The 22,824-nt window shown below is 36.4% G+C and overlaps 1 long non-coding RNA gene across 1 annotated transcript in view; it reads right to left on the bottom strand.

The window, feature by feature from the left end:
• Window positions 1-237: 237 nt before the first annotated feature.
• Window positions 238-22,824, bottom strand: part of LOC145284791 (uncharacterized) — a 34,382-nt gene continuing 11,795 nt past the window's right edge. Inside the window, exon 2 of the long non-coding RNA XR_013868882.1 lies at window positions 238-993. This is a non-coding gene — a long non-coding RNA (uncharacterized LOC145284791). The remainder of the gene's footprint in view (window positions 994-22,824) is intronic.

Here is a 22,824-nt window from a genome sequence, read left to right as displayed (position 1 = left end):
ATTCTTTTTTTTCCTACTTATTTAGGACAGATCGTAATGTTCCTACAATAATTGGCAGTATGTTCATGTTTTACATTCCTTCCAGTTTTCTGAAAACTTTTGTATATTTTTTTTTGTTGTTTTTTTTTTGTTCGATCTCCATGTGGTCTGCCGAGACCGTAATGTATACAGTTTAGCAGTTTATGTTCTCTTAATTATTATTATGGCGTCCAGTCTACTTGCTTGGATGCCTTTATCTTTTTGTACCTCTATATCCCAAAGGATTGTTGTTGTTGTTGTTCTTCTTCTTCTTCTTCTTCCTCTTCTACTTCTTCTTCTTCTTCTTCTTCTTCTCATTCTTCTCCTTCGTTATTATGGGCTCTCAATAAGATTCCACACAGGTTATCAAATATCTCATTGAATACAGTCTGTGGTGTTCCCTAAAAGCTGAGTGACAACAAGTCTCCCCAGATTTTCCAGTACTCTCCACCTCTTTCGGTAATATTTGCAAATAAATTTGCATCATCGCAACAGCTGCTTGGCATTGATTTCTCGTTGGCAGTTTATTGGAATTTTCATGGCAATAAGCCACTCCAAGATCCAAGTTCTCTTCGCACTTATACAGTAGAGGTCTTGTCAGTGCTCACTCCTCAGTCTTTCCTTCCTCCTTGACTACTCTTTTTTATGAGGGGGCAGACGTGGGAGTGGGAGATGGGGTGGTGTTAGAGAACTTATCGGTATGCAACTTCAATATTCTTGGTTCCATGTAGCGCATCATGTTTTGTCTCTGTGGCAGTTCGTCTGATCTATTCTTTTGGTTCGTCTGTGTAAGTTTCCACATTCAAGGGGTTTCCTTAATATTTCAGCTGTTTTCATTATTGCTGTTGGTTGTATTTTTCCAGCCATTCCTTGTTGTCGTTGTTGTTGTTGCTGCTGCTGGTATTGTTGTTAGTAGTAGTAGCACTAGTAGTAGTACCATTATTGTCATCGTCATCATTTAAAGGTATTAGAAACCTGAGAATATAAGAAAAAAAGGGATGAGTGTTCTAAAAGAAACGCGATTATTAAAATTAATGTATATATTTTACCGAATATCTTGCGGAAATTGAAAAATAAATTGTTAAAATATTAAATAAACATAACATGTCTATGATTATATAATAAATTTCATTTTTCCCCCTTTTGTATTACGTTCTGTATGTGACCTTAAACTATATTCGATGGTGAGGCCCCAGCTTGCGGGCTTTGGGGGAGTGTGAAGCCACCCTTTAATTTCTATTGCTCCCAGGTCCACTCTGACTCGGAGTGGTCGTACCTGTTAGGGTCTCAACTATGATTTAAATAGAAACCGACTTGAAAAAAAAATATATATTCTATTATAAATTTTTTCTTCCAAATAACTAGATTCGGCATTAAATAACCTGAAAAGGGTTGATATGGCGTGAAACAAAAACAACTAACCAACCTTTTGTATTTTGACATTAATGGTGTGTATGCACAAGCAATATATGGCGCTCAACAATTCTTCTTCTTTCAACTGAATCAACAGCAAACGGCGAGTGTGTTGAGAAAGTTGCTTTAATGTACTTTAGGATTTATTGCTATACATTTTGTTCTGTGAAGAAAACAAAATATCAGTTTAAAAAATTAAAACGAATCTACATTTATGAAAACACATTTATGATAGATGTTTTTCAAACAAAGACGACAACTAGAAGAACGGATGGAAACCCTGAAACAACAGCCATAAAAAAACTTAATCTCTTAGTTATCTTGACGGATTTGACAGGGTGTAAAAATTAAAGTACTTAACCTAGTGTCCTAATAATTATGTAGCCAATTTCCGAAAAGATGAACACTTGTTTCAACTTTACGAACTATAAAACCATAATCATCCCCATTTGTTTACTATGATCAATAATTAATTGTACAAGAATCTTGACGTGATTTTAAGGCAGTCAGAATAATTAAATAGTACGCACATCATAATTATGTTCATTTTTTGGTGCATGATAAATAACTAATTATGTAATTATATCAATGATATATGATGATTAATTGTATAATTATATATAAAAACCTTTATGTTTTTTTCTAACAGTAAATGCCGATTTCAATTTGGGTTTACTCATTTTTACAATCGATTCATCGATCAATTCTAATTTCAGAAAAACGTATCAACACTTTACAAGTCGTGTAAATAGACAAACATAGTCTATCTATACATATTGTCGCAATCTTTGTCCAAGGGGACTTTAAACCTGGATACGGAAAGTATTATCATGGCATCCTTTAACAAACTGTTCCAGGGTGAGGAAACACGGAGGAGAATGCCGCCTGTCGTGAGTTCAGAAAAAAAATTGACGATGGTAAATCTCTTATAAGTGAACACGCTAACCCCAAATTAAAAACCCTTTAAAGGCTGATTTTCGTTTCCGTTGGCATAGCTGCATTCATAAATTAAATCCCCTCGCAAACCTCGCTACTCAAGTTTTGTATGTCATACTTTCTTAATATTTCGAATGTTAATAAGCTTTAGCTTAATCCTGAATGTGTATCGTTTGCCGCAAGGTTAGTATTTTTGTATACAATTATACATTATAGAAAATTGTATTATTTCATTATTAAAAAAAAACTATTTTATGTCATGTTTAAAACGTTTGAAATTGTTTTGAAGAAATCAAATCTCCCCAACAAACACCTCTCTCTATGTCGATGTCATCACGTTAAATAATTCTGCGATTTTCAAAACAAAAATACTTTTCAAATCATAGATGCATCAGACAAATCTCCAGAAAAAAAAAAACACGAATAAACCTAGAACCCCATCATCCAACGTAGATCCCTACTACCATGTCTCTTTCTCCAACATAAGGGTCCTACGTTCCAACCTTCCAGAGGTTGAAACACAATTATAATCGACGAAACCATACATATTCTTTCTAAGTGAGACTGGCATAGGGCGGACCACTTCCCTCGTTCATGATTAAAGGATACTCTAACTTAACATTTAAATCTGACCCCCAAGATCGCCATGGGCATGGAGTGTGTGCCTACATTAAAGATGGCTTTCCATGTGTTAGGGATATCATCAGAGAAGACCCTAATTTACCTTCGGGTTGCACTAGCTTACATCACTGCATTTATATTTGCCCTCTATTGCCCTCAAAACACTGGGGTTACTGTCTTTAAGAGTATATTGACCACATACTGTCTGCTCATCCTTCGGTTACCATTCACATTTGCGGTGACTTCAATGTCCATAATGTGGAATGGCTGACCCACACAAATAGGACCGATGAAGAGGGGAGGTTCTTTCATGACTTTGCCACTGCCTATGACCTCACTCTGATTGTTCACGAACCCACCCGTACGCCCGATACTACCGGTCAGAATGCAATCCTTCTAGACCTTTTTCTCACAACTTCGACTGAGCTATGTTCATGTTCCGTTCTATCTCCTCTCTGATCCTCCGACCACTCTGTTGTATCAGTTAAGGTAAAAATAAAATGTAATAAGTCTTCAGACGTTCCTCTCCACCGTACTATATATCGATGGTCTATGGCTGACTGGGATAGCTTCCGTACATTTATACCTGATCTACCTCTGCATTTCATGTTTAAAAATAATGTGTCCTCTAGAGTATCAGACCTGACCGAATGGTTAATTGTAGGTATAGACCGATTTATATCATCAAAAAAATTCCAACAAAAACCTAACAGACAGCCATGGTTCTCCCCAGAAATTGCTGCTGCAATCGTGCACAGAAATCACTTTTTCCATAGCTACCAACGTAATAGATGTACTGAGACTAAAGCTGCTTTCAGGACTGCCAGCAACCATTGTAAAAGAGTAATAAAATAAAAGAGCTATATGCTCAGTCCGTTAAATCCAAAGTAGCTGATCAGCGTCTTGGGTCCCACTAGTTTTGGCAAATAGCAAACAAGATCCTGAACAGAAGTGTGTGTTCTATCCCAACCATCATCAATGGACCTTAGGTAATCTCGTCAGCATCAGACAAGGCCAGACTATTTGCCAAGAACTTTGCAACTAATTCTACACTAAGCGACGAAGGTCATCAACTCCCCGTATTTCCTCCTATAACAAACCACACGCTATTCAACATACAAATATCTGTGCGTGAGGTCGCCAAGCTAATCAAGAACTTTTATTCCAGTAAAGCAGCTGGCCCTGACGGCATTCCAGTTATAGTGCTAAAAAGCTCCAACCAGAACTTGTCCCCATACTTACAAAACTGTTTAAGCGTTGCTTGGGGGGGGGAGAAGTGCTTTCCAACACACGGGAAAACCTCATCACTATGCCCTGTATTCATGAATTCAGGTGATAAGTCATCTCCCTCTCAGTACAGACCAATAAGTCTCCAGTGTGTCATGAGTTGTTGGAATCAATATTAAATAGAGAAGTCAACCACCCCAGCAGAAACAACCTTCTTAGTGACATGCAATATGTTTTCCGCTCCGCAAGACCTACAGCAGATATGTTTACGGTTATATCACATAGGATTAGTGAATCTCTTTACAAAGGCTTCCTTTCTAGGGCAGTTGCGCTTGCCATATCTAAGGCCTTCGATAAGGTATGGCACAAGGGCCTACTTCACAAGATTTCCAGCTACGGTATCACTGGAAATGTTTTCTCAATTATGAAATTATTTCTCTCCGATAGGTTCATAAGAGTAGTGGTTGATATGCAGAAATCAGGGGTCAACAGTATTAAGGGGTCAATCCTGGGTTCAACTCTCTTCCTGATCTACATCAATGATCTCCCAAAACATATACTTAAATCATTCGTTGACATCTATGCTGATGACACGACCATCTATGGCAACACATCAAAGGCCGTAAATGGCAAAGTTCTGTCTGATTCTCTCTTGAGCGCGTGGTATAATGGGGGAAGAGGTGGCTGGTCACTTTTAATGCATCCAAAACCAAGCTTCTATCTTTACATCATCAACTCTCTGATTCCTATCTGCCATCAATTGAAATGGATTGCTCTCGTCTTGGGGAGGCTACATGTTTTGACAAGCTCCTGGATTTGACCTTTACTGCTGATCTGAAATGGAACACGTACATCATGTCTGTTGCCGAGGACGCTGGAGAATGGTAGGATCCTTCTACCGCTCCAGTAGATATCTCACTACTGATGCAATTCTCTATATGTATAAAAGCCAGGTACGCCCAAGGATGGAGTACTGCTGCCACATCTGGGCAGGAGCTGCTAAAAACAGCCTATCCTGCCTTGACAGAGTACAAAATAGACTTCGTGGCCTAGTGGGGGATGCCCTTTTCTCTTCCCTTCAGCCTATCTCCCACAGAAGAGACGTTATGAGCGTGTCTTTGTTTTATCGTTATTTCCATGGCAAGTGCTCATCTGAGCTCCAATCTCTGGTCTCCTCTTGCCAATCTTTCACAAAACACCACGTCTAGTCGAAACTACTGTCATTAGTTTTCGCTACTCTTTATCTGTGCTTAAATCCAAACGTAGATTCCATGAGCAGAGCTTCTTTCTCAGAATTGCCCGACTGTGGAACTCTCTTCCATTTGTCTGTTTCCCATCTGACTGCAGCTTGGATGTCTTCAAGTCCAACATAAACAAATTCCTGGCAAATCGCTCTCTTAAGTAAGACTCCCTATCAAATATCCATAACTAATGATTACTACGATACGTTCTCATTTATTACTGTACACGCAATAACCCTTATCCCCGAGTGGCTTCCAGGCCTTGATAAGTGGTGACCTCCATGTATAAACCATGTAGTACCAATTTTAAATTCTATATGTTTTTTCCAATAAATAATCTTGTGAACAAAATTTAAAATGAGATGATAATAAAGTATACAAATTATTTAATTGACATTCATTTTTGAAATGAGTAATATTTACTGCAGACAATTATCCTCATCTTTGCTTTAGTTGTTGTTTCACGACGTTCAGGCAAACTATTCCTCTGGCCTTCGTCACTTGGTAACCGCGATGGGGTAGGAACGCCAAATCTCCTAAATGCATCCTCACCAATTACAGACTGATAGTGGCTCTTCGGGAAATGTGGTGTATATTTCGTGTTTGCACATGTGTGTATATTCTACATATGTGTATTTAGTCAAGTGTGTGTGTGTGTGTTTGTGTGTGTGTGTGTGTGTGTTGGCTTTGGGTAGGATTGAAACCGCTATCTTCAGACAATTCTCACCTGGAACTGTAGAGCTTCAACGTCTCTTCCACTGCGCCACGGGCCCCGAAAGGCGATCAAGGTTACCACCTGACGAAGGCCAGAGGAATAGTTGGCCGAAACGTCGTGAAACAAGAACTAAAAAAGATAGATAATATTCCGCAATAAATAAATTAATAGATAATAAAGTATTTCTGTGGTTCTTCTTTTCATGTATTTATTACGTTGCATTATGTATGCAGTATTAGACTTTGATTGAGTTTTATCTGTGAAAATTACAATAGTAAAATTACACTGTTAAATTTACCATTAACCCGTTAAATAACAGTTTTGGCCTTCGGGACAAGATCAAAGTGTAGTATCTGTTCTTCAGATGCTGCACTTCAATTTCTTGTTCTCTGTCAGTGGAGGAGAAATCCTTCACGACTGAGACAATTTTTATTTTTGTTCCTTTTCTCCACGTTAAAAAACGACCCTGGTGTCTAACTCTGTCCAGTGGGGAGGCATTGTAAATAGGAACAGTTTCGTATTTAATAAATCAACCCTGAAAGTAACGAGGTATTTAAATAATAATGGCGATGTTTATTCTTATTGTTATGATCGTTCATTGATTTTATTATTATACTTATATTCTACTTAATATTTTGCTATTAAAAGTGAACGTGTTGTTGCACATTATTGTGCCATATTTTGCATGTCGTACGTATGAAAACGAATGTGATATAATTAGTGAAGTCCAGAATTATTTATGATGTTCAACTTCAATTAATCATTACACTTTTTACATTACGCTATTGAATCCTATTGAAAATGCACTACTTCTCACAATGTTTTTTTTCATGTATTTTATATATTCTCCCTAAAGCAGAATAATCAGGGATACATATTTACTAATTTCTACCCTCTGATGAAAATAACTCTTTTTGAAAATCCATGAGTTAAACATATCTCTTTCTATACTCGGAATTCCTTGTTCGAATTATTAAAGAATTACTGTATATTTTAATTAATTCAATTTGAATTTGAATTATTATACTTATAATTTTTAATTTAATTATAATTGCTATCTCTAGTATATTGAGCTTTCTATTATCTCGATCTGTTGTAATATAAAGATAACATTTACTTTGTAATTTAACATGTGTGCGCATTGTTAGTTTGGCCTTGGCTCTTGTTGTTGTTGTAATCTCCCTTTTGTGGTTTAATTCTGTTATATTCCTAAATACTTAGGAAATAAAGACAAACGTGAGTTACACCGAGTGGTATGTGTAATGGGGTTTATTTATAATACAGAAACGTAAGGCTGCTCGCCTAAGGTAAATAGAAGTACATAGTAACAAGTATGGGGAAGAAAGTCTGATAATCAACACGTAAGACTATCCGTCTTACTGCGACTGCTTGTCTGCCGCTGTCTGCCGCTGTCTGCCAAACAGTCCAATATATATATACAGTTTGTAACCGGTGTATAGCCAGTTATGTTCCTTCACAACACCTCCCCCTGAAGCTGAAATCTTCCTGATTTTAGCTTAAATACCTCTTCCTTTTAGGGTCAGGGCTTAATCTCCTGGTAACTTTTCTCTTTCTTGCGCTTTTCCTTCTGGTCAGCGTTACCCGGGGTAAAGGTTTCTGTCCAGCCCGTATGGTCGGTTCAGGCGAAATATTCATTGTTTGCGGTACACACGCTGGTTTTGGTATATCAAAAATATCGCACAATGTTTCCATTGCTGTCTCTTCCACATTTGGAGACAGTCTGGGACGTATTTGATTTCTGTGTCTTTTGCAGACAAAACTTAATCCTTGGATGGTATAGACCATGCTCCCAATCCTTTTTTTGATAATACCTTCAACCCACTGATTTCGTCCATTTTGAAAATTTTTGAAATATACATTTTCACCTGGGGAGAAGCACTTGGTATTAAGGTTTTCTTTTTTGAAAACTTTCTTTTTCTCTGGTAGCAGCCTATCGAAGACAGATCTTATCTTTCTTGCAAACATTAGCTCAGCCGGGGAAGAATTGACATTATTATTAGGATTTGGTGTCACCCTGTAAATTGCTAAAAATGTTTGAATACATTGTTCGTCTGTGTCCGTAGTAAGATTTTTCTTAAGTGCCCTTTTAAACGTATCTACAAATTTTTCGGCCAACCCATTCGATCGTGGATGGTACACAGGTGTTGTCATATGTAGAATATTTAGTGAGTCACAGAATTCTTTGAATTCATGAGCAGTAAATGCTGTTCCATTATCGCTCACTAAGGTTTTTGGCACTCCAAAACGGCTAAAAATTTCATTAAGCGCACTCACAGTGTTTTTTGCTGTTGGATGTCTAAACTTAAATATTTCTGGCCATTTTGAAAAAGAATCTACAATAATCAAGTAAAAATAACCATTTATAGGTCCCGCATAATCAATATGCAGACGTGACCAGGGTAGGTCCGTCTTTGGCCATGGCGTCGTTTTTACTGGAGGATCTCGAGCTGCTAATTGACATCCTCTGCATGTCTTGACACATTTTTCAACTTCCTTGTCCATACCAGGCCAGTACACATATCCTCTCATAAGGGATTTCATTCTCGAAATGCCCGGATGACCTGTATGAAATTCCTTCAGAATTTTCCTCTGTAACGTTAGTGGAATTACGATCCTCTCACCATACATGAGCACATCTTCACAGATGGAAAAAGGCGTTGTTTGATCTACCTTTTTATTTTTTTTTATCCATCCCAATTGATTTTTCATTTTCTTAATGAAAATGTCATTTACTGCCTCTTTTTTTATTTTTTCGAAAGTTACCGGAAGTTCACGTATCATATTACACATTGAACTTGTACATTCACTTTCGTCTTTAAGCGCAGCAATTACCGTTTCTTCGAAACTTTCGCTTCTTTTAGGGATCAACCGTGATAATGCATCTGCGTGTCCTAACTTTTTTGAGGATACATGTTCCATCTTAAACTGATAGTTTAAGAGGGTTACAGCCCATCGCTGTAATCGATTCGCAGTATGTGTGGGAATGCCTTTCTTTGATCCAAATATGGTAAGTAGGGGTTTATGGTCGGTTTGCAAAATAAAAGATCGTCCATGGAGAAATCGATTGTACTTTGTAATTCCAAATATTATCGACAGCGCCTCTTTTTCAATTTGGCTGTAATTTTTCTCCGCTGCAACCAACGTTCTTGAAGCATGGGCGATAGCTTTTGTCCTACCATCCTCATACTTGTGAAGTAATACAGCGCCAACACCGTAATCACTGGCGTCCGTTGCTAGTATTAGTTCCTTTTCTGGATTGAAATGTGCCAATGCTAAGTCTGACAGTAGACATCTTTTGATATTTTGGAAAGCAGATTCACATTCCTTATTCCAGTTCCATTTAACACCCTTTTTCAGTAACTCGTTAAGAGGAGCTCTTAAATTATGTATGTTAGGGATGTAAATTGCATAGTATTGAACTAATCCCAAAAACGATTTTAATTTTGTCACTGAATCTTGAGCAGGCATCTTTTCAATTGCTTCAGTCCTTTGTGGATCCGGTCTTCGACCCTCTTTGTCGATTATTTGACCTAGATATTTAATTTTTTTCATAAAAAAATCGCATTTTTCTGGGCTCAATTTAAAACCAAATTCCTGTATTCTTTTGAATACTTCTTTTACATGCTTCTTATGATCTTGCAAATTTTCACTTTTAATTAGGATATCGTCAAGGTAGGCCATTGAAAATTCCAACCCTGCCAGCATCGTGTCCATAATTTGCTGGAAAATAGCAGGAGCAACCTTTAATCCAAAAGGAAGCCTCTTTAGCTTATGAGTATTTATGCCTAAGTATTTGGAGCATTCATCGCTGATCTTAATTTGCAAGTAAGCATCTGAGAGGTCTATCTTAGAAAAAATTTTTCCTCCGTTAAGCTTAGAGAACAGATCTTCTGCGGACGGAAGGGGATAATTATGGTCCAATAGACAGTCATTTAAACCCGTTGAAAAATCTCCACAGACCCTTATTCTGTTATTGTTTTTCTTTACATACACGGTTGGACTTGCCCAATCTGTGTGGTTAACTTTTTCAATGACTTCCAGTTGTTGAAGTCTATCCAACTCTTTTTCGATTGCGTCCATCGCTGAAAAAGGCACATTCCTTTTAGGTTTGAATACTGGAGTGGCATTTTTCTTTAATTCAAATTTTGCCTCTGTCTTAATACAGAGTCCTAGTCCTTCGGCAAAAACATTGGGAAATTCAGTTTTCAAATCCTTCAGGAAGTCTTCCCTTTGGTTTGCTTTTTCTGCAGTTAAAACGTTACAAAACGAATTTATGGGTTTCTCCCATAAATTAAACAGGACAATTCAATCTACCCCAAACAGGCATGTATTCTTTCCTGGTACGACGTACACTTTGGATTTATGAGTCTGGTTAGCGAATGTCACTTTGCATTTTAATTCTCCCTTGAACTCTAATCTTTTGCCGCACACACTTCTCGCCGTCTTTCTGGTTTTCGTTAATTCAGGTCGACCTATCCTTTTCCATATATCTTCATTTATAATACTAATATCTGCACCGCTATCCAGAAGCAATGTAACCAGATGTCCATTTATCCGAACATCAACATATTTCCGTCTTTCGCAGCTTTTTTCTTTATTCATGCGAAGCGTATTTACATTATCGGTCCCTTGTCTTTTCTTCTGGGCACAGTATGTTCCCTTGTGACCTCTGAGACCACATTCATAACATATTTTGTTCCTAAACCAGCAGGTCTTATTGTTGTGTCTTAAACTACCACAACATTTACACTTTAGCTTTGGGTCTTTGTATCCTTTAAGGATCCTGTGTTCTTGGAACCTGGACTTTCTTGTGGTCCCTTGCCTTTTTACTTGCTGCACCTTAAAAATATTTTTCTCTTCAATGCGAGTGGTGTCTTTCTTTATGTTAATCAGACGTTGACACTCTTCAGTGACTTTTTGCAATGTTATGTTAGGATCCGCCTCCATAATTGTTAGGATCCGTGAACGTATATCTTTGTCCCTTGGTGCTGTGAGACCTTGTACAAAGATTAAACATTTAAATTGGTCTGCGGAAATTTCATTCAATTTAAATGATTCGCATAAACAGTTCACAGTGCAAGCATATTCTAGATAGTCTTCAGCTTCTGCCTTCTGAATGTTCAAACATTTGTATCTAGAGTGAAATAGGCTATCCCTTTTATCAAATATTTTCGACAAGGTACTAATTGTTTCCTCGAACGAAACCTCCTCCGGTTTTTTTGGTAGAATTAGATTTGCATACTTGGTGTTTTCATCAGTACCCAGTTTTTGTAGTAGCAGGGTAACTTTTTCCTCATCGGTCCAGTCTAAACATCTTTTCGTAAAAATTGTTTCGTATCTTCTGTAGTATGCAGGGAAAGTAACACCAGTATCCGGGGAGTAACGAAATTCCGTTAGTGAATTTGAAATACCCTCGGCAGAAAAATTAGTCTTCTTCCCGGTCGACGTTAGAATTAGCTTTTCTAAATTCTTTTGCTGTGTCGACATTTGTCGTTGTAGTATGTTTGTTTGTTCTTATTGTGCCTCTAAAGTTTTTTGTGTTCTTTCTTGTTGTTGTTGCAGCTGTTGCTGTAGCTGTTGTTGTTGAATTTGTTGTTGTTGTTGTTGTTGCGCTAAAAATTGTTGAGTCATTTTTGTCTGTTCCTGGATGCTAAGGGCTAGAGCCTTAGTTAACTCTGCTAATTGTTCCATGTTAGCTTCTAGTACAAAAATGTCTTTTCGAATTCTACACAATAATTCCAAAGAAAAATCGTAAATTTACGTATATCGTAAATTAGTAGCAATATGCAGACACAACACGTTTCAACAAAGTTCATCCATAGTAATTCAACAGGCTTTGTAAAATAATTCTTTTTTTTTTTTTTTTTTTTTCAACAACGTAAGTTCATACACAAAATATTTCTTACTTCCCACGACAAATAGTTCCAATTATTTATATAAAGGCAATAACAATTGGTATTAATAAATAAACTGGAAGCATTGTTTGAATTTCTTTATGTAAAATTAAGTATTGTTTGTATTTAAATCAATAAAAGTAAATTGCATCTGTTTAAGTAAAAACAAAATTTTAATTAGAATGTGTTTTTTGTTTTTGTTGTTGTTGTTGTTGGTGTTGTTGTAAACACCAATTTTGCTTATTGCTTGACATTTAAATACGACTATTTTTTTATCAGAACAAAGTCAGCTGATCGGAGCGCCGGAAAAAGTAACTTCATAAATGTGTGAGAGCGGTGCGTAATTTATGATACTATGCTATTTGGGTTATATATATAACTTCACGTAATCAATAGAGAGAACACTGACAGTATAAAACCAAGGAAATGTAAACAATGAAGTTAAATTACCGGTGGTGTGTTGTGGGAGAGTTTAATTACCTATTTTTAGTGAGTGAAAGGTATGGCCACTTTTTATGTGAACGAGTATTTTGGAACTGTTCTATTGTATGAAATAGATGCAGAAAATTATGAAATCGAATTAAAGTGACTGGAAGCAGTCATCGGTCCTCGGCTAGAATCGTAAGCATATTGGAATTGAATGCGGTAACTATGTTTGTAGTCATACGTTGTCAGACTTAAGAGTGGAAAATCAATTTCACATAGTCACCCACATATGTATGTATATATGTTTACACACACACACACACACACACACATATATATATATATATATGCATACATATGAACGTAATTCGAGATCCATTCGATTTCCTAGGTAGACCAGCTGTCATATAAATAGGCACATTATTAAATATTGAACACTAGTTATCGATTTGTGTTTAGAGTTTCTTTGTTTTACTTATACCATGAATTTGTCGAAACTTTTCATAAAATAAAAATTATCATCCATACGTGATTTTATGCATGCACACATTGTAAATTATAGAATATCTTGTTGGATTAATTGTATTAATAAAAAAAAAATCCAGATACAATTAACACCACAATGTTTACTTAATTAATTCTCTGCGATGCATCGTGTTCGACATAATAATCTTAAAAGCAGTGGTATACCGTTAAACATGTACACTAAGGGGATACGAGTGTTTGCGGAATTGGAATGCTATTGAATCTAATCCGTTATGCTTTTTTATTTATTTTTTTCGTATATTATGTAATTGTAATTTTGTGTTATTCCGTAATTTCAATGGTTATTTTGTTTTAGTATGTTATTTTAATGGTTATTTTGTTTAAGCATATTATTTTAATGGTCATTTAGTATGTTTTTGGTATGGTATGTAATTTTGATGAGTATTTTGTTTTAGTATGTAATTTTGATGAGTATTTTGTTTTAGTATGTTATTTGAATGGTTATTATGTTAAGTATGTTATTCTACTGATTATTTTTATAGTATTTATTTTAATGGTTACTTTGTTTTAGGGTGTTATCTTAATGGTTATTTTGTTTTAGTATGTTATTTTAATGGTTATTTTGTTTTAGTATGCTATTTTAATGGTTATTTTGTTTTAGTATGTTATTTTAATGGTTATTTTGTTTTAGTATGCTATGCTAATGGTTATTCTGTTTTAGTATGTTATTTTAATGGTTACTTTGTTTTAGTATGTTATTTAATGGTTATTTTGTTTTAGTATGCTATTTTAATGGTAATTTTCTTTAAGTTTTTTACATGGGGGTCACCACTTATCAAGGCCCGAAGGCCACTCAGGGATAAGGGTTATTGCGTGTGCAGTAATCAATGAGATAGTATTGTAGTAATCATTAGTATTGGGGTTTGTGATAGAGTGTCTTACTTCAGGGGGCGGTTTGTCAGGTGCTTGCTTATGTTGGACTTGAAGACGTCCAAGTTGTAGTCAGGTTGGAAACAGGCAAGCGGCAGAGCGTTCCAATTGCGTGCAGTTCTAAGAAAGAAGCTTTGCTCATGGAATCTACGTTTGGATTTTATTGTTTGTTATTATTTGTTATTATTTGTTATTTTAATTTTTATTTTGTTTTAGTATGTTATTTTTATGGTTATTTTTTCAGTATATTATTTTAATGGTTATTTTGTGTTAGTATGTTATTTTATTGGTTATTTTGTTTTAGTATGTTATTTGTATGGTTATTTTGTTTTATTATATTATTTTAATGGCTATTTTGTGTTAGCATGTTATTTTATTGGTTATTTTGTTTTAGTATGGTATTTTAATGCTTACTTTGTTTTAGTATGTTATTGTAATTGTTATTTTGTTTTAGTATGTTATTTTTATGGTTATTTTGTCTTAGTATATTATTTTAATGGTTATTTTGTGTCAGTATATTATTTTATTAGTTATTTTGTTTTAGTATGGTATTTAATAGTTGTTTTGTTTTAGTATGTTATTGTAATGGTTATTTTGTTTTAGTATGTTATTTTAATGATTATTTTACTTACTATTTTTGTTCGATAGTTTTGTGTTTAATGTATTATTGTGCGCCTTCTATTCTTTTATGTAATTTTAAATGTTATTTTGCTTTGATATTTTCTTCTTATCTACATTGGGTCTATATCTCATTTCATGTGTTTTTTTTTTTTTGTTTTGTAATTCATTTGGTGTCTGCATGTTCTTTTATACATTATGTGCATAAGTCATTTTAATATTTATTGCTTGTTCGGTTGTGCATTGATTAAACCATTCGCCGTTACCAACAGTCATGACATCTGATCAATCGCGTATTTTAAAATTTTTAAATAATTACGAATTAATACTACGTAAAATAGTAACATTTCACAGACTTTAGAAGAGTTTCGTTTATACAATGATGTCACAGTTCATCGCATAACTTAAATTTAGAAGGTAAAATAAGTCAAATCGATACTGCAACTTACTGTATGATGTATTTACTAATTAATACAATGGCGACTTAGATGACTCGAATTATTTCTCATGTCTGATTGAAATTTCCTATGGCAGTCTCTGTTATAAAATTTAATACATCAAACTTTAAAGATTAAGAATGTTTGTGTATTCATGGACTATTATCCTCATCTTAATAGTTGCTGTTTCGACTAACTCATCTCATGGTCATCATCAGGCTTCGTTGCGTAGTGGATAGAAGCGTTGAGCCTCTACGTCTTCAGATGAACATTGTCCGAGAATAGCAGGTTCACTTCTACCCAAGTAAGCCAAGCAGACGTGGTGAGACAACTATGGATGGCAGTAATTACTGAGAATACAGTTACAATACTCAACATTCATATCTTGTTACAGTTAATCACCCAAAGAAAGGCAAAGGGTGAGCTGGAGAAACAGCAACAACAATGCAGATAAAGTTAAAGAATGAATACACAAATTTTGAGATTTAATCTCAAAGTATTAAAAATATATATCGGAAGATGTTTGTCAAAATATCTATCTAGACCTAAGTCTTCATGTTAAAAATGGAATATAAACTTAAAGGTATTATATTATGGGTATATTAATGGGATAGCGGGCGTGTTATTTATTTATTATGTTTATCACGTTTACATCTGAGTGACTGCCATTTAATTTTTATGGACTCCCATTTCTTGTAATAAATAATTTTACCAAGAATTCTTGATAAATTTTGGTTTTGGTTTCGATTATAGCTGATGACACTTCAGTAACCTATTTCTTTTAATAAATAATTTTATCAAGAATTCTTTATAAGTTTTGGTTTCGATTATAGCCGAGGGAACTCAATTTATATCTATCTATCTATCTATCTATCTATCTATCTCTATATATATATACACATATATATATATATATATGTATATATATATATATATATATATATATACATAATGGGTTTCGATTCAAGCTGATGCACTCAAGTCGTATTGATACATTTTGAAATCGCAACTTTATAAAATATAAGAATTGATAGAACATTAACTCTACAATAATATACACGAAATCTGCAAGAATTAAAATACCATATTTAAGCGTATTTTCCGATCGACCAAGGCCGGGCGTCACTGCTAGCTTAGATAAATACTTTTTTCAGTTTTCTAAAAGAGCTACGATTAATCAGAGCGTCTCTATTTACGCTGAATATCTACAGAATGCCTACATCGATGTATATGAATGAGTCCGCTGTGGAATTTCTACGGGTCCTGCTAGTTTGTATTATTTCGATAATTTTCCATGGGTTTCTTGTCCTTTTGTATACTGCCGCACTCTGTTATGGAAGTTCAAATGAAACGCTTAATTAATTTATTGTCGTAACACATAAAGTATTAACATTAATAATTTATGAGTTACGGTTTTTAATGTTTAGCAGTAAAATTTTAGGTTTGGACTACACTAGGAATACAATTACAAATTATTTAAGAAAGCTAGCCTCGTAAATTAAATAGGTTTCACTCGAAATTCCATACAGATTTTCTAGTTCAATGGTAGTCTGTGTTTTTTTTCATCGATATTAGATGTGTTATTTTATTAGTATTAGATGTATTAGTTTATTAATTACAGCATGAACCAATTAAGGATAAACAAAACCAAAGATCTCTTTTCTTCGGGAAGTTTACTTTGGCCTGTAATGTAGACTACCGTAAATAATTTTGACAAATTTAGTTATAATTCGTCAAAAAATGTAGATTTTTTTTTTTTTTTTTTTTTATTCAATTTTCACCCCAAACAAGGCACAGTGCCACTTTGAAGCAGGGGGCTACTATTAGGGAATTAATTAGCGGGGTCATTATGAAGGGAGAAGAGTAGAAAGATGTTTGTTAACATTACACTTGAACTTCTGCATATCATTGCAGTTGGGAAAGCAGAATCCCGGAAGGGAGTTCCAAAGACCCGCAGTTCTGGGGAAGAAACTATTGGAGTAAAAGGCTTTCTTGCACCTAGCGATCTCCACTGTAAAGGGATGAGACTTAGTAGCTTGTCGGGTTTGTCGGGGGTAGTTACGTCGGGGAGGTACAAGTGTTTGCAGTTCGTCAGAGCATTCACCATTAAAGTATTTGTAGAACAGGCAGAGGGATGCAACATCTCGTCGATGGGACAGAGGTTGAAGCCCAGATGACAGTTCAGGACCTATCAGGTTTGCGACTCTTTTTTGAACCCTGTCCAGGAGCGAGAGACAAGCAGCAGATGCACCAGCCCAGATGTGACAACAGTACTCCATACATGGGCGAATGGTTGCCTTATAGAGGTATAGGATACTGGCAGGCGTAAGTAGTTTTCTAGCACGGTAGAGGGAGCCAACCTTCCTTGCAGCAGCCTTGGCAATGCTCTCAATGTATCTATTCCAGTTCATATTCCCTGTAAACGTTAGGCCGAGGAGTTTAAAAGAAGTACTTTCAGGCAATGTGTTCTTGGCCATTGCTATTGGTGGTAGAGAAGGGTTCTTGTAGTTATTGAAGGAAACAAGCTTAGTCTTAGCAGCATTGAATGAGACCAACCATTTTTGTCCCCATTCCACTACGGATTGGAGGTCATCCTCTAGTGTTTCTGCCATTTTCTTGGATATGTGTTCATTTGTTTTCCCCTCATATCTGTTATAGAGAGTGGTGTCATCGGCAAATATACCCATCTCCGAAACAATATTATCAGGGAGGTCGTTTATGAATATCAGGAACAATAGAGGTCCAAGGATAGACCCCTGAGGCACTCCAACATTTATGTCATATTGTTTGGATGTACGTCCGTCGAGGACAACTTTGATTTTTCTATTACTTAAGAAGGATTTAATTACGTTATGAATTCTTCCAGTGATTCCATATGATCTAATTTTCCTTAGAAGACCATCGTGCCATACCCTTTCAAAAGCCTTAGATATATCAAGGGCCACCGCTCTACCCTCCCCTGTTTTATCCAATGAACGGTATATACGTTCAGAAACTACAGTTAAGATATCTGCTGTTGAACGGGCTTGCCTGAATCCATATTGTTTGTCAGTCAAGAGTTTAGCAGCTGTTAGGTGCTGGACTAGGGCTTTATTAACTAAGGACTCAAATATTTTGGCGAAAAGCGGGAGGAGGCTAATGGGGCGATAATTTAGTGGGTCAGTTCTTTCACCAGAATTCTTGAAGACTGGTACCACAGAGGCGGTTTTCCAGCAGTCGGGAAAACAAGATTCGTTAAGGCATTTATTGTAAAGTTTGGACAGAACTGGAGCAACCTCGGCAGAGCATTTTTTTAATAGCACAGCCGGGATGAGATCTGGTCCACATGCTTTAGAGGTGTCTAGGTTTTTTATAATAGCATGTACCTGAGAAGGGGTGATTTTCAAGTCGTCAAGTGTGGCGTCTGTTCGCAGAGGAAAATCAGGGAGTGAGTGGTGTACCGAGTTCAGTGTGGAGTTTGAGGCAAACCGACTGGCAAGCAGATTAGCCTTGTCAGTTGCCGTGCAAGCAACCTCATGATTGTTTGTTAGTGGGGGAATAATTGACTGTCCATTATTAACTACGCTGTTGTAGATTTTCCAAAAATCCCGGGTTCCTAATTTCTGTGCTTCGATGCGCTTTCTGGTGGTTTCAGAGTAATCTGACTTAGCTGTGTCTATCACTCTCTTACAATTATTTCTAGCTTCTATAAACTTTTGTTTATTTGAGCTGGACTTATGTCGGTTGAATCTGCGGAACGCATGCTGCCTTTGACAAATGGCAGCTGCACAAGCAGAAGTAAACCATTGGGGGGAGTGGGGCTTGCTATAGTATTTCCGTGCGGGAACATGTGCTTCAATAGCAGTTTTGAACCATTCAGTTGTCTCATTTGCACACTGTTCCGCTGGAAGAGTAAAGATATTTTGCCATGGGGCATCTCTGATGAGCTCCCTGATGGCTTCCCAATCAGCCTTTTTGTAATACCTCGTTGTTTTGAGTAGTGGGTCTTCAGTTTTAGGGCGAGAATTTAGGCTGATTTCTACCATTATCACAGCGTGATCAGCATTCCCGAGTGGGCTATGGGCATTTGTTGTACAGTCATTGGGAACTGTTGTCAGAAAGAGATCTAGAAGTGAGGCATGTTGATCGTGCTGGTCTGGGAAACGTGTCGGAAATGTAACCATCTGAGATAGGGAATGAGATATAGAGAAGCTATATGTGGCGCTACCAGCTACGTCTGTGTGATTTGAGAATCCTAGCCAGTTACTGTGGTGGACATTGAAGTCACCAAATACATGTATTTGTGCGCTAGTATCGAGGGAGAGTGCTATATCTATGCTGTCTGAGACTTTGTTTATTAGGGTACAGTCTTGGTTTGAGGGAGAGCGGTAGAGAAAATATAAGTAGCTAATATTGTGTTGCATATTTAGTCTGAAGCACATAAAGGCCTGGCCCTCTGATTCTAGTTGTATTTCTCTAGTTAGGGGGAGGGTGTTTCGAATATAGACTCCAAGTCCATGCATATGTCTGTCCGAGTCCTTACGGTAGAGTGGGAGATAACCAGGCATGTTAAAGTGGTTAGAGGGTATGGAGGAGTGAAGGTTAGTTTCACTTAATGCTAAGATATCCGGGGTGTTTACAAGGAGAAATGACTCAACATCATCTAAGTTAGTTCTAAGCCCGCGGATATTAGTAAATGCAAGCCTCAAGGGAGGAGGCAGGTTGGTTTTCTTTGAGTTTGGTCCTGGTTTAAACGTAACTTTTGCTTGAGCTGTCATTTCATTTTATTTTATTTAAAAGTTTCAGTTAGGGTGGATGAGTGAGGGGGTGCTGGACAAGTAGTTGTGCAGAATACCAGACATGCAATACAAGTAGACCATCAGCTGTCCTCACCCACAGGATTGTGGCCTCGGGAAAGCCCACCGGGGATGAGTGCAGGGTCCCTTTCCATGCGCGACATGGCACTACAAACATCCCGATATTTTACAACTGTTGATGGAGCAGCCGCTCTAAGCGCTACCAAAGAGTTAGGGCTCCTGTACTATCAGTCGGAAACAGCAGCCAGGAACTGTCAATCCGGTACCCTCAATCCATTAGGCAAAGCCAGCCCAGTCCAACTGCACTGACATATATGGCACTGAAGCACCCCACTGTGTCCAGTTTAGGGGGATGGGATGTGGCAGGAGTGGGGAAAAGCGGCGTTCATTACCCTAGTCAGGAAACAAGGTCAACCACTGGGTGATTCAAGCGAGTCCCTGTGATAGTACCTCTACGCCTGGCCAATAGGCAAAGAAGGAGTATGAAAACCGAGCGATAGACAGAGTCTATCTCCTCCTTAAGCAGTTTAGGTTTGCTTGTTAGATGCTTGGCTTTACACAAAGAAGCCCAACCAGAAATTTAGACGCTGTGGCGCAGGTTATAATCACTTCTTGAGAAAGCATTACAGTGTGATAATCTAATTTAAATTCTTTTTCCAATACCAGCACGAATTTAAATATGCAACTAAGATTATAGTTAACAAAGGGGGCCATTCTTGCACATGTTTGCCAACGCTTGAGTATTCTTAATTGAAAGCAAACATGGCCCCAATAAAGAATTACCAAATGAAACAATGGAAGGAACTGTAAAACTCATTCAAGGATGAAAAACACAGTCGAGTGCCGCAGAAGACGCTGGTTGTTCTCAGTCAACTGTGTCTAAAATTTGGTGCACTGTATATAAGCACAGAGCTAGTTATATAAAAGAAACATATATTTCCCGACCACATAAGACTTCAAAGCCTAAGGTTAGAACATTCAAAGCGACATTTTTATAAATATGTACAACGAAATACTAAAATAAAAGTGCTTAAACACATGTAAATGTTTGTAATTGTCAGGAATGACTAAAACAAATAGGTCATTTCGCAGAAAATCCAAATGCAAAGCTAGACTCAGTAATGAATAACTGAAGCATGCATGGTCCCCTGTAACTGCACGGTGAACGAGGCATGAAGAATGACTAGGTTCAGCATTTGCCTCCTCATTTATTGCCAAAAGTCCCAAGAGGACGTCAAATCCTGGTGAAAATGAACAAACAGTGCAGTTTTAGGCCTAAACATATTTAAATTGGAGTTCAACACCATGCAAAACTGCTAAACAGACATACACAGAAAGTTTTGGACAAATATTGTAAAATAATCCCCAAAATGGAGTGTTTTATTAGCCCTAAAAGGATCTCTGGGATATACCCAAGAGTTATCGTGAAGTATAGACAAACAACAGTATAAAGAAATCAGTTCGTCACAACTTTTCAACAAGATTTATAAAAATCCAAGACATCAATTTTTTTTAATAAGCACAAACGTGTCAATTTTAGCCATTTTAACCCGAAAAGCACCGAAGGAGCCAATCGAGGTGTTGATGGAAAATCCTTTTTGTTACTTTTTTTACTCATATCATGTTTAATGTTTGTGAAAAATTTCAAAAAATTCCAAGGCGTAATTATTGAGAAAAAGGCGGACAGACGAACGGACAAGGGTGAATTTTGAATGGGTTTTACAGTTTCTTCCATTGTTATATTTCGTAATTCCCAATCAGGGGACACAAAAAGAAGGTAACATTAGAATCAGTAATTCAACCGTTATTTACAAGACTGCTGCAAAAATATCTCTATCTCTATTATTATATCAAAGGAACATTGTCTGTGCGTTTGCGAGTTCGGTACCTATGAACTCGAAACTGGCTGGGCCGATTTTTATGAAATTTAATACGACGGTACTTCATGTGCCTAGTAGTGTTCTTAGATAGGGTTTGTATCTGAATGTCTTCGATAAGTATTTACAATCAATAATCGAAATAATCCGATGAAAGAAGGAACAGGCGATTTTGACCATAGCAGCTTGCAGTCTAATCTCATAAGTGCATTTGAAACGTGGTATTCCCACAAAAACGGAACGGTCCGACATATTAAATCAACAGCAAGTTTGTTTATATAACAGGGGGGCGTTCGAAATTTATGTTTCTGCTTAGTGCACAATTGAACCACGGTACTTGACTTTTCCATTACAAACTTTAATTCAAGCCATTATATATATATATATATATATATATATATATATATATATATATATATATATATATATATATAAATCCATATAATTCAACAATAGGTTTTCTATAGTTCAATGTAGAGCGCAGTGTATTGTGGAGGACTTCACTCCAAGAAGCATATGAAGTTTTCTTCCGGTGCACCGGGGTGCGTCCCCAACTGATTAAAAAAATGGAGGATTTCACAGATAACAATAAAAAATATGTGAGTATAAAACATTCACTGATCGTTATCCGATCCCGAGCAACTTCGGATCTTCTTACTAGTTTTTATAATTGTAAACATATGTTAACATTTATGTTTTTAGTTTTTTTTTTTTTATTTAAATAATATAGAAGGTGATCTGATAGCCTTTTTATTAGCACGAAAAATTAAAGCAATAGATTATATTTAGTATAGTTATACATAATCGAAATTGGAGCAAGAACAAGATGTAAGGAATTTAACCTTGCTTTCTTTAAAACTCTCACACGTCAAGAATAAACACAATTATTTTCGTGTCTCAAATTAGGAACCGTCATGTCCATATCTTATCACGTTAACATTGGATCCATCATTCGGCATCAAAGTGAAACTTCATCAAACTTTGATCAGTAAGAGTTGGTCAATTACTGCAGTCAGTGAGGATGCCTCCACTGTCTGTCTGGGATTTTCCAAAGACAGTTGCTTGTTCATTCGGTTATATACCTATGGAAGTTTCTTGTCATCCTTCTAAACATTGCTTTTTCTAGGTTCAAGGTCATGCAGTTTTTCTTTAAGGGATCCGTACAATA

The sequence above is a fragment of the Euprymna scolopes genome, chromosome 9 (assembly GCF_053919585.1).
Source record: "Euprymna scolopes isolate OS-2025 chromosome 9, ASM5391958v1, whole genome shotgun sequence".
NCBI lineage: Eukaryota > Metazoa > Mollusca > Cephalopoda > Sepiida > Sepiolidae > Euprymna > Euprymna scolopes.
Note: the sequence above shows the minus strand (reverse complement) of the source record. Positions and strands in the feature narration are given on the sequence as shown.